The following is a 14241-nucleotide window of genomic DNA, read 5'->3' as shown; positions in this document are numbered from 1 at the left end:
TACTAGACTGCAACATATTATTGTATGTATGTACTTATGATTTAAACATATACAATGCTACAATTCATTTGACTTATCTAACTGACAAGCATAAATATCATTATGATTTTATCTTAGAAGAAGTTGTCATGTGACATATTTTAAAGCAGCAGTTCAGATATATAAAATACAGATGGCTTTCTTCACAACAATGCAAGTATATCTGGGAATTTACATAGCTATGCAGTATGATTTGTAACTATTTTTATAAACATAAATATTTTATTTTACTGGCAATAATAAGTATGAGAAAAAAGCTTTGATGCAAGTAGTTTAAAGTCTTTTAGAAGCTGTTAACTGCATTTCTATGACAGAAAATAGGTACATCTTAATATATGTAATGTCTGAACCATAATAGCCTAAATTATTGACTTTAAATGAACATCAGAACTTATTTTTACAAACTTTGAATAAATTAATATGTAGATATGCCCTTTTTCTCTCTTTCTCTCTCTCTCTCTCTCTCACTTCTTTTATTTCTCTCTCTCTTCCTGGTTCCTAATATCAAGTTTATTTGAATGTTATTTGATTATAAATGTATTATATTAAATAGATGTACATAGCAGTATGAATTGTTTTTAAAAGTTTCTATTTGTTTATACGATGCTGATTTATCAAATGTTTAGCTTTGTCTTACTAGATAATCTAATTGAAAGATGTTAATTTTAGTTAATAATAACTAGTATTAAATTGATAAGGTGGCAGCTGAGGTACTGCTGCTTAGGGTAGGGGGTTAACTTGAGTAGTATGTGCTACTCAAAGTTGGAGTTTTTAACTCCAGGCTGGGTGCAAGGTTTAATCCTTATATTATTTTCTTCTGTTTACTGTTGTTTGTATATAGTTCTGACATCCACAATACATTTTGTAAGCTCATTGTCACTACAAACAAAATCGAAGCTTATACAAAATACCATAAGAGTTTCAATAAATACAGCTATATTTAAAGGTACACCTAAAGAAGGAGGTATAACATTATTTATTTTGTTAATTGTTATTCTGATTATAAGTTTTATATATTTTAAAAATGCCAAATGACTTCTCTAAAAGGAATTTCTTTAAACATTAATGGACTGAATAACCCATGTAAAAGGGCAAGCTTAATAAGATACATTAATTTACATAAGGCCAACTTAGTATTCCTTCAAGAAACACATCTCCTGAAAAAGATATTGATAAATTAGCCACAAATAAATATACAGTATTAGTTAGTTCAGAGCACACTCAGAAACAAAAGAGGAGTGGCTATTTTATGGAATAAAAGTATGCCCATTCCTAAAACTATTAAGTCTTATGAAGATGATAAAGGAATGTTTTGTATGGTTACAATACAAATTAATGGAAAGACATATACATTAATCAATGTATATTGGATACCAGGAATTGGTATTAATACAGTGAAATACCATCTTAATAAGATCATATCATTCTCTATAGGAGATATTATTTTAGCTGGTGACTTTAATTGTATCCTACATGAAAAAGATACTACTACTACTATAGGAAAAAGGAAAATTACATCTAATGCAAAACATTTAAAGGATTTTGTTAATTCTTATCATTTAAATGATATTAATAATCAGATAGACTCAAAATCATTACCATACACCTTTTTTTCTAACATATATAAAACTTATTCAAAAATAGATAGAGTTTTTATTTCTAATCAGATGGTAACAGAATTAATTAACTCTAAAATCATTTTGTGTCCTATATCAGATCATAATTCAATTGTCTTTGAGTTCATGATAAAAAGTACTTACAATGTTCAGATCAAAAGGATACCAGCATACTTAACTCAACTAAAAGACTATAAAGATTATATACTTTCAGAAGTGCAACATTTTTAGACATAAATAATACTCCTGAAGTCTCCATTGTTTATGTTTGGGATGCTTTAAAATCATATATATATGGACAAAGTATCAGATGGTATAATAATAAAAGGAAATCTAGGGATAAGGAATTATTAGATATTCAAAGTAAATTAGACTCTCATAAGCATAATAATAAAGAAAATATTATGGACAAAAAAGTCATTGAAGAAATAAAGAAACTAAATGAGAAATACAAAGAAATTTTAACTCATAAAGTTAAAATAACTTTAGAGAAATACAAGTTTTTGTCTTACTCAATAAGCCCCAAATACTTACATAGACTTAAAAATAAAACAAAAAGGTTGAATAAGCAAAATCATATCAAAGAAATTTTCTCTCTAAGGAAAAAGAAGAATGTTTCTAGTCTACCAGAAATATTGGATGAATTTAGAAATCACTTTCACAAAATTAATCATAATAACATTAACATGAAACCTAAAGATAAAATAAAGGAATTTATAACTGCAAACATGAATAAAAAACTTAATAAACAACAGACTAAATTATTGGATAAAAGTATTTCATATACAGAGGTTGTTACACAAATAAACAAGCTTAAATCAAACAAAGCACCAGGTAATAATGGTATTATACCAGAGATATATAAAATTCTTTCTAAAAGTACATACTCATTAATACATAAGGTTTTTATTTTGGCCCAAAATGAGCTAATAACTCCCCCATCTTGGCAATGCACATTTATTTCGCCAATTTTAAAACCCAATAAAGATCCAACTAGATGCACTTCATATCGACCCATTTCATTACTTAATGTTGATTATAAAATGTTTATGAGTATTTTTGCTGATAGATTGAAGACAATCATCCCAGGTATTATAGATATATATCAGACAGGCTTCATTGTAAATAGAAACACTTTTGATAATATAAGGAGGACTCTAACATTAATTGATTTTGCAAATAGGAGAAAGAAAGATTTAACACTTATTAGTCTCGATATAAGTTCAGCATTTGATTCAGTAAGTTGGGACTACTTGTTTACCTTACTGAAGTGCACAAACTTCTCAGATGCATTTGTAAATCTAATTGAACATCTATACAAAGGAGCATTGGCTTACATTAAGACAGGAACATATGTCTCACAAAAAATACCCATTTTAAAAGGTACAAAACAAGGGTGTCCACTCTCTCCACTATTATTTACTTTAATAATGGAGCCTTGGGCTAATCTGATCAGAAACAGTACTGATATAGAGGGATTTGAAATAGATGAAAATACAACATCTAAAATTCAACTTTTTGCAGATGATGTTCTAATTACATCAGCAGGATCTAATTTTTCTATGCAGTCCCTATTTGATAAAATGATGAATTTTAAAAATATTTCTGGTTTAATATTCAATGAAGAAAAAACTAAAATACTACCTATATATACACGAAAAAATGTTCTCATTAGTGATTTTAGTAAATATATACCCAATTCAGGTCAGATAACTTATCTAGGTATAATATTAACTAAAGATATCAAATCTATTATACATAATAATTATAATACCTGTCTTCTTAATATACAAAATCTTTTCAATACCTGGAATAATATGTTTTTACTATGGAAGAGAGACTTACAATTATTAAAATGATAATATTCCCCAGATATTATACTTAATACAATCAATAATACTCCCACCTACAAAAATAATTATCAAGAAATTGAATACACTAATGTTAAATTTCCTATGGGCACCTAATAGACCTAGGATTGCATTAAAGAAACATACTAATAGCTGGTCTCAAGGGGGCATTTCTTTTCCAGACTTTAACTTATATACTATCTCTTCTATTATAAAAGTTATTACTTTGTTAATAGATCAGTCATATGTTGCAAAATGGAAAGATTACTGAGAACTAATTAGTGTTCACTTCATGAAAATCTCTTTAACACATAAAAATATGATTGTAAATAACTCCATGCTATGGTTACTAAAAGAATTTTGTACTTCACCTATTACACCAAAATATATAGTTAGTTATCCATTAAACATTATTATTAGTTATCGTAATTTTATATTCATGCTTCCTAAGTATAAGGAATGGAATTTCATTATATTCCCTATAATGTATACATGAGGTATGCTTTTGTCATCCACTTCTGAAAGAACTCATTTAGTCACAGACAATGATCTAAAGTACTGGTATCAGTTGCTATCTGATAACAAAGTTAAAAATTTAGACTTCTTAAAACAAGAATTTGATCTGAGAGAAACTTGTTGGTTAGAAGTTCAGACCTTTAGACAACATCTCATTAATAAAATTGATTTAATGTCTATAACAGTTAAAGAATCTATTCCAACACTGATTGATTACTTGATATTAAATTTACAACATAAAGTTTCTGATAAAGGTAAGCTTTCATACATACATAAAATTATTAGAGAAGAAACTTATTACAATGTAGATACCTATTGGAATTATTTCACTTCCATTAATGGTGAATTACCAAATCAACAAGATAAACAATATATATTGGAATCTGCCTATAAAACTACTTCTTCCATTATCTGGAGACTTTTACTTGGAAATTTTACATAGATCCTTTTATACACCTTTGATGATGAATAAAATAAATAATAAAGACAATCTATGTAAAAGATGTAATGTAGAAATTAATGCTGATTGGGCACATATGTTTTATGACTGTATAAAATTGAAAGAATATTGGAAGTCAATCAATGATTTTTTGCAGGCTCTTTTTACAGATAATTTTATTATTTCTAAATCTCTTATATTATTCAACACTCCTGTACCTCAAAGTGTTAAAAAGGTTGAGCTTCCCTTGTTATGGTCTATTCTAGCAGTGGCTAGAAAAATAATAACCAGAAATTGGATTTCAGATACACCTCCTTCGTTTAATGAATTTAAAAATGTTATGACTGTAGTGTGCCATATGGAACTGATGACAATAAAATCAAGAACTACTAGAAAAACATCTTATTATATTATATGGGATACTTTACAAAATTTGTTAAAAAAATCTTAACTTCAATAACATGGTATTTTAGTTTAATTAATTGATTTGATTGTAGTGGATGTCTTTGTAAATACTTTGGTTATTTTATTGAATGTTATAACCATTTCTGTTTCAATTACTTGTATAAAATTGTTATGATATTTATTTTGTATGTTAAAAACAATAAACTTGTTTTAAAAAAAAAAAGAATTGTGTACTTTATGATCTAGTCAATTTCACACTGACATGCAGTCCCAACTCCAGTCATACTTTCATGAGATCCCACAAATGACTCAAAAAACATAAACATGTTTCTTAACCCTTACATGGCAATAAATTGTGCTTTCTGGAATGCCACAGAAAACTCATCAATCTGACTGTTTAACTATCTTTGACTTACACAACCATGCCACAAAAATAAAAAAAACACCTTCAAATACCAGAGATTATGGCTTGATCAGTTTCCTAAACTTCCTTCTCCACATAGACAGAGTAAGAGGAAAACTAAACTCCCTCCTCTTCTGGGCCAAAAATCTCCCCTTTTCTATCTCAATCGGCCAGAACAGCCATTGGCAAAGGAGTTATCCTCTCTCAGGTCGAATGTAAGCTACCCATTTCTGCATCTGTCTCAGGGAAAATACCAGCACAGTTGAGACAGTCATCAGTAGCATCTGTCAACTCATTATAAACTCATCCTCTGTGAGCATCACTCTAGCACTCTATAAAAAGCCAAATGGCTATCCATAAAGGAATGTTCTAACCTACTGTTTGGATTCCAACTCTACAAATTACTCTAATCTACTCTAGACATTTACTCCCCTTACAGCTAAACCTTCTTGAAAAAAAAACTCATACAACCTGAGTTACTACTCACATGTCACACTACCTCTCATTACCCCTAGAACCAAACTCCACAGCACTGCACATGTTCTGTCATACCAACTCTCATGACCCCAGAACAGAACTCCACAGCACTGCACACACATCACCAACTCAGGCACCTATTCTTTTGCAAGCTTTCCCCATTGACCTAAAGGAAATTAACAGTTTCTCTAAATTCTGAAAGTAACTCAAAATGCACCTCTTCATCAAAGCCAGATTATTCTTAAACACAAGACAAATCAGCTAACATCCTATTTATCTCTCTCCTTCCCACTTGTCTGCTCCTCTCATGGAATTACTGAAGGTTGGTAGGAACTGGAGTGTGGAGGCATGCATCACTATAGCTTTCAGCTGTTGTTGATTTCACAGAATGTACATAATTTTGCTTTTTTTTTTTGGCCTGCTCCTTATAATTTTTTTTATTTTTTGATAAATTTAAAGTCTGTCCCTTGTTTTGGGTCTTTGCCTCCCATTCTATTTTTGGCTTTTTCCCTGATTCTAGCACTAAGCTAATCAAAGGTTTAGATAACTACTCCTTTGGGGTCTGAAAGATGTTGTCCATGGATAGAGTCACGGAACTGACCAACTGAATGGACTAGATGAGTAGGTGCTGGTGAATAAATCCATGGTAATTCAAGAGGACATGAGGGAAATGGAGACGGGGTGACAGGAAGGTGGGGAGAAACAAAGGTAGAATGTTAAATGTGTTTACAGGGCAGACTAAATATGATTATTGTCTTCTTCTGGCATCAGAAAAACACAATGTTACAAAAACAAGTATAAATACCCATAGGTGTTGACTTTTTTCTGTGTTTATATCTGGGCGTTAATGTTTTTATTTCTTTTAGTGTGTGTTTTATTCTATACTAGTAAATGGACCAGTACTGAGCTTGCAGATACTACTAAATCATTTTGTGAATAGCTGTGGCTAATTTACATGCTAATATTGCTGTTGAATAAGTAAAAGTTCTAACATGATTCAGTCAGTGCACCAATTAGCATGTTCCTGAGTGTGCAGGAAAAATGGCTTGCACCTGGAACTCTGTCAACTGCTTTTATATACAAACTCGTAGTTATCATGTAAGCACATCATAACTCATTCATGGTTATATGTATTTGGCTGTTGTGCTAATATGTAGTCCCAAAAGTCGCAGTTAAAGTACGTCATGTATAGTAAGTGGATTGCCAAATCATACATTCATACTCATTACAAGGCATTCTGGGAAGTATGCAGACAGTCACAGATTTAGGGCAGTAATCCCAGGATCAGCACAGTTATCACCATACCACTTATCGCACATCTTCTCTACTTCCTTCCGTTGTACAGAAAGTAGGACCCATTCCTGCTGATATCAGTGTTAAGGCTGAGTGCTAGGGACATATACAATAACAACAGATAATTTAGGAATTTCATTCATCAGCAACTTCATCATCAAACTACCAGACTCATGTTTGCACTACAAACATACAGTCATTACTTAAATGTATTTTTTCTGAGTATGCCTTAAGGGTTGTGTTACATTTTTCAGGAATGCAAGGACACTCAGTTGCTGGCCATATGTACTGACGTTTTCCTTAAGTATGCATCAGTCTATATTCTGTTTTGCTGTGACTTACAAACTCTACACTTTTAGTTATTCTGGAAGAATATAAAGAATATAAAGGCTCACTGTGATAAATGCCATGGTCTTTCTGTCTACTCATTTCACAAAGAAAGAAGAGATGCCACTTTAAAATATGTGCTTATGTGTATTCCCAAAATTATCCTGTTCCCTACTCAACTCCCCCACCCCACCTAATCCTCATGAACACTAGCTCCTCACCACAAATCAACTGAGAAAACATCCAAGTGAATGCCATCAAAAACACATTAAAAACTGAAGCCCACAACACTGGTGCCAGACAACCTGCCAGCTGAATACCTCAGGGTAGCTGCAAATTATTATTAATATATTCATGTCAGAAACTACATCCCCACCCTATGGAAAGTCATAATCCCATTACATAAAGATGACACATCTACCAAGCTGTCAAACTATAACCCCATAGCAATCTTCCTTCCCCTCTTGTCAGCAACTCCTGACTTTTCTACTTGATAACGAATTGTCCTGTCCTACTCAACACGTTTTCAAGCACACCACAACACCAAAACCAGTCTGCTACTTTCCCTTGATACTGTTAATCACAGTAGAAATGCAGGTCACATTGCCTCAACTGTTTTCCTTAACATCTCAAAAGCCTTAGACACAGTTTCATACCAATTACCCCTTAAAAGATTTCATTTTATTGGCCACAATTTGCCTAACCAATCACACACACAGTATGTAAAATGGAATGACTCTCACTGTACCTTCCACCCTATCACAATAGCTGCCCCCCAAGCCTCCGTACTTGGACCAATATTTTTCAACATCCGTTGCACACTAGGGCAGCGCCGGTTAATCAGATTTAAACTATTAGGGCTACCTAAAGTCCACTCTTCAAATTTTCCCTTAAAACTACCTTCCTCAAAGTATACTACTGTTCTATTTAGTGTATCCTACAACTATAAATTATCTCTACTTGACTCCCAAGTAGACTATTCTCTATCTGTATAGCCAAGCACTTGCTCCTACAGTACTTATCACCTCGATACAGCACTCTTGTTATAGAAAGTACCCCAAAAAAAGCAAACCCTGTTTCTCGGTCACCCACATCCCCCAAAACCTTTTCTTTAAGTTTTTCTGTCTATTCCCTCTAGCATGTCGTGGGATCAGTTGCTAATGTCCTCTCCTGCTCAGCTGGTGAACCTGGGAATATTGAGGCAATGTTACAATTGCCTCATGTACACAGACAATCCTCTCCTCCTCCCACAAAATACAAATACATGCAAGAGATGCAACTATACGGCCAAACTGGAGGCTGAGCTCTCTCAACATAGGACTGGCAAGACCAGACAGGAGGAGAAGGTAACCACACACACTATAGACCCAGTCTCACATAATACCATCACAACCTCAAATCATACACATAAACACACAAAGACATACTCAGAGGCTCTGATCAAAAATCTACCAAAACAGCAGAGGCCACCAAAGCAGACACCCAAACAACTACCACCTCAGAACACAACACCTGCAACACATAGACCACACAGTCAGAGTGTCAAGCAGTCACAGCCCTTAAGGCCAAACACAATGCCAGACACACTAGTCATTGGTGACTCCATAGTCAGACACACTGACGCCCCGCCACCAGACTGAGTAAGGAGAAGGTCACAGTAAGCTGCCTGTCGGGTGCTAGAATCCACATAACGCATGCACTCAGGTCTCTCAACAGCAGGTACAAGTACGACTCAATCATTGTCCACGCTGGTGTTAACGACCTCAGACGCACCTCCTTGGGCTACATGAAAAGGGACATAGAGGAGCTCTCTGATTATGTAGCCCAAGCAGGTATGACCCTGACCTTGAGCAGTATCCTACCTTCACCAAGAATGATGCCACAATACAGAGACAAGATGATCAGCTTTAACAATTGGCTTAAACTCTGGTGTCATTCAAAGGGGATCCAATGTCTGTCTGCCTGGGATGACATGCTGGAAAAGCCACGCTGCTTCAAGGGACGGCTTGCACTTGTCACCCTGGGATTCGGATTTTGGCAAAGGCTCTTGCCGCCCCATAGTGCCTTTTTTAGGCAAGGCTCAAATTCTAAACCTACCACCCTAGAACACAACAAAGAAAAAAAACTAAGGGTAATGCTGCTCAATGCCAGAAGTCTCAACCTCAAGATGCATGCACTCGAGGCCCTTCTCAGTATGGAGAACATCGATGTCTGTGCTGTGACAGAAACCTGGTTCAAGGCTCCTGAGAGCACCCCAGCACTATCAGGTTTTACCTCATATCATGCCCGCCCCAAAACCGGACAATACCAAGAAAGGAGGAGGGGTATCCATATTCATCAAGGACACCCACACCTCAAGATTGGTGGCAATGCACGATGCATCGGAAACCATCCAGGTGCAATTAACTATAGGCAAGACTGCTCTGCAATTTGTAGCATGTTACAGGCCACCCTCGCAAACTCAGGAACCTCATATGGCCTTCCTGAAAACACTGGAGGGGATAAATGTATCTCCGAACACCATCATACTAGATGACTTCAACTACCCTAATATAGACTGGGAACACTACTCAAGCCCAAACACCCTAGCCCAAAAGTTCCTGGAATTCATAAACTCAAATGCCATGGAACAACTAGTCACCATCCCCACAAGGGAAGAAAACATACTTGATCTCATCATCACGAACATGGGAGCACAATGTTCAACGCCAGAAGTATACCCCTCACTGGTGAGATCAGATCACAAACTAATCTCGCTGGAGGTCCTCATCCCGCCCTCACCCGAAATGAAAAAGACCACAGTAAAGAACTTCTCGAAAGCCGACTTCACACTTCTAAAGACTAGTGTGGTCTCCTTTAAGGCCCCTGAGCCGGCGGTAAACATTACTCAAACCGCTGAATCACTTACAAATGCCTTCTACCAGCACCTGCAGGGCTGCATGGATCAGGCAATCCCAAGCAAAACAAAGACTCTTTGTACCAAAGGCAAGCGTCCAGTCTGGTGGACCCCAGCCATAAACAAACTCTACAACAAAAGGAGAAAGCTACTACAAGATAGAGCAAAATCCTTAAAAGGTAAGACACCGCTAATCACTATAAGTAAAAAGCTAAGAGCTCTCATAAAAACATCCAAAGCTAATTTTGAGAAAAAATAGCTAAGGACTCTAAAGACAACCATAAGGCATTCTTTAGCTATGTCAGAAACCTAGGAGGAAACTCCCAGATATGCTCAGAATTAGTTCAAAATGATGTGAAGATTACTGATCCTACAGACATTGCCAACATACTGGCTGACAGGTTCAGTGCAAACTCCCCCCCCCCCCAAAGGAGAGATATCTATACCAAATGATTGTAGCCCCCCAAACATCTCTAACGCCCAGGTGAGAACTGCTCTCTCCAAGGCAAAGAACACAGCATCCATGGGACCTGATGGTGTCCCCGGCTGTGTGCTCCATGAACTCAACGAGGAATTAAACCCACAGTTAGGACAGCTGTTTAATCTTAGTCTCACCTCCGGATACGCACCCAGGAGTGGCGCAGCGACTGTGGTCCCACTCCACAAAGGCGGTGCCTCCACCGACCCTGGAAATTACCGTCCCATTAGCTTGACAAGCCTTATCTGCAAAGCCATGGAGAGGATCATAATGGATCTCATAAATAAAGACATAGGGAATTTGCAGACCTTGGATCCAACCCAGTTTGGCTTTGTCAAAGGCAGATCATGCCTTTTAAACTTGGTTGACTTTTTCGAAACAGTCACCAAGATCATTGACGAGGGTAAGGCAGTCCATACAGCCTACCTAGACCTGGCGAAGGCTTTCGATACAATACTCCACTCGGGTATCATTGAAAAACTCATCAACTTAAATGTAAACCCATACATTACAAGATGGGTTGCAAACTGGCTGAGTGACAGAACCCACAGGGTCAGAGTTGCTGGCGCCATGTCAGACTCAAAGCCTGTCACAAGTGGTGTCCCACAGGGCTCAGTCCTGGGCCCACTCTTGTTTGGCATCTACTTTTCTGAAGTACAAGCAACCACAGGAGGGTTATGGCTGACAAAGTTTGCAGATGACTGCAAACTGGGCCAGAGTTGAAAACACATCCGACACAGATATCCTTCAGAAGGGTCTCACAGAAACGGATAACTGGTGCCAGAGCCATGGCCTAAAGTTAAATGCCAAGAAATGCATAGTCATACCCTTCGGGAAAAATAAGGTTACCCCTAGCTACCATATAGGTGGCAATCCTCTGATCACAGAAGAAGTTATCAGGGACCTGGGAACCCAGGTTGACAGTAGCCTTTCATTCGACACTCATATTGCTAAAGTAGTTAAGAAGACCTTCTACATTGCCCACCTTATCATGAAGGGATTCACATCTAGATCAAGGGAAGTCATAGTCTCCCTATACTCATCACTCATCAGACCAATGATCGAGTACAATGCCCCATTCGGAATGTATCTGACCCGACACTTGCAGCAACTGGAGAGGCCACAAAAGTTCCTCACCAAAAGGATAAAGGGTCTCAAAAATCTGTCTTATGCTGCCCGACTGAAAGAACTCCAGCTATATTCAGTTGCTTACCGCTTGCTCAGAGGTGACCTATGCCTGACATACAAGGCCATGTCAAACCCAGAGTTGATGAACATGCTTCATCTCAAAATATCTAGATCCCTCAGAGCCACAAGAGCGGGAGACTTAAACCTCGACACGGTTATTAATAGGACGTGCTGGAGGGATAGATTCATCACCCAAAGACTCCCTATGCTATGGAACAAAATCCCGGTTTATGTGAGGCAGAGCACCTTGCTGGCCTTGTTCAAGAGGAATCTTGACCAATGGATGGGAGACCGCAGATACACCCCAGGGGTTACCTCAGTGTCACTGCTCGACAGAGGCACAGTAAAATAATGGGCATAGTTTCTCCAAACTAAAGGGGTGGCGTAAGCCACAAAACTATGGGCTAGGCTTATAAATGCCCTCGGGCAGATAGCCTAGTATTGAACCTATGAACCTATGAACCTATCTTTATTAATGACACACACAAGGAATCAAAATTTGCCAACCATCATTCAATTTGCAGATGATTCTACACTAATCTGATAAGCTTTATTCTTTACACCTTAGAAACTATCACACAGGAAGCTTTCACCACAATTGAAAACTGACTAAAAAATCTGAACTGCTCCTAATCTCAAAGAAAACCAAACTACTAATACCCCTTCCCAAAAACTTAAATCAAAATAACACTTATTTTAATATTCTTTCCTCAAACAACTCAAAAATTGAAAATGTCACTAACACAAAACTACTTGAAATTATCACTGACAGCAAGTTGAAATTTGATCTACACACTGACTCTGCAATAAAAACACAGTATAAACTAGGATCTCTATACAGAGTAAAACACATTTTAAATCATCATAACAAAAAATAGTATCCAACTGACTCCTCCTCCCTGCCCTTCTATATGCCTAAACAATACTTACAAATCTCAAGTCTTCCACACAATGTAAACTAGAAAGCCTCCCATGCTGGTCCCACTATCACACAGCCCTAGCCCCACCGCACAGCCCTAGCCTCACCATGCAGCCCTAGACCCACCACACAGCCCTAGACCCACCACACAGCCCTAGACCTACCATGCAGCTCTAGACCCACCATGCAGCCCTAGACCCACCACACAGCCCTAGACCCACCATGTAGCCCTAGACCCAGCACACAGCCCTAGACCTACCACGCAGTCCTAGACCCACCACACAGCCTTAGGCACCCTCAGGTGGGCTGAAGTCTCTCACCACATCACTCTTTCCCAATTACTCATGGCACACAAGATACTTAACTGCCCACTTAATACACCTATACTGACTAACCTCATCCACAGAACTTAAATTAACTGTACCCACAAAATCCAGTAACTAATATGGTGGCTTTTTATACTCTGTTAGTATCTCTAAGGCATAGAATAATGTTCTAAGCCTAATTGTGGTCCTGAGCAACCTACAGCACTTCAAACCTGCTCTATAATGTCACCTGAAGACATGCAACCTATGCGACTGTACTCTGTCCTCAGTTTGTAGCATGTAATATGAACTTTCACATACTGTGAGAATACTCGATACGTATTATTACCATGAATGTTTTGATTTGACTTTATTCATAATATTTTCACTAATCATTTCTGTTTTTGAAGCGTGTATTCTAAACTGTGTAACATTGAGTGAACACTCTATAACTGCATTATATTCTGATTGTTTACACTCTTCATCTCTTAAAATGCTTGTGCCTCTTTTGAAGCTTTTCACGCTGGGGTCTGTTGAAAATGGATATGTAGACCCAGTCAGACTTTCCCAGTAAACAAAAGCAAATACAATAAAATAAAATAAAATAAACCTGCAGAGTTGCTTTTCACTGTTACAGTGTTTCAGAAAGTATGCAAAAAAGCCAGATTTCTCCTACAATGGCCATTGTAAAGTTATCAGATATATGTAGTATATATGTTTTTATATAGGAAATGTTTAGGGATTATTATGCAAGAAGTTCATATAGTCCATGGTAAAAAAAAATGAATGTTGGTGATAAAGTAAAGGTCCATTGCCTTGTACTAGGAGTATGGATTAATGTTCTCCAGCTTAAATTTATAAGCTTCCTTCCTTGTAAAAACTCTGCTGCTACTGCATGTCTACTATATATGCTTGTCCTTTTGTTAGTAAGTTGTTTTGACAGCATCTCCCCATCTCTTGAAATGTAACATCTTAGCCAAATGGCACAGGGACAGGGTGTGCCTAAGTGCCACTGGTGACTTGTGGGCAGCTAAGCTGGGGTTGACTTGAGTGGGAAACAGCCAGCTTGCTTATTTTTCTAGGGGCGAGG

Source organism: Protopterus annectens, chromosome 10.part0, assembly GCF_019279795.1.
Source record: "Protopterus annectens isolate FY-2018-M chromosome 10.part0, PAN1.0, whole genome shotgun sequence".
Lineage (NCBI taxonomy): Eukaryota > Metazoa > Chordata > Ceratodontiformes > Protopteridae > Protopterus > Protopterus annectens.
Note: the sequence above shows the minus strand (reverse complement) of the source record.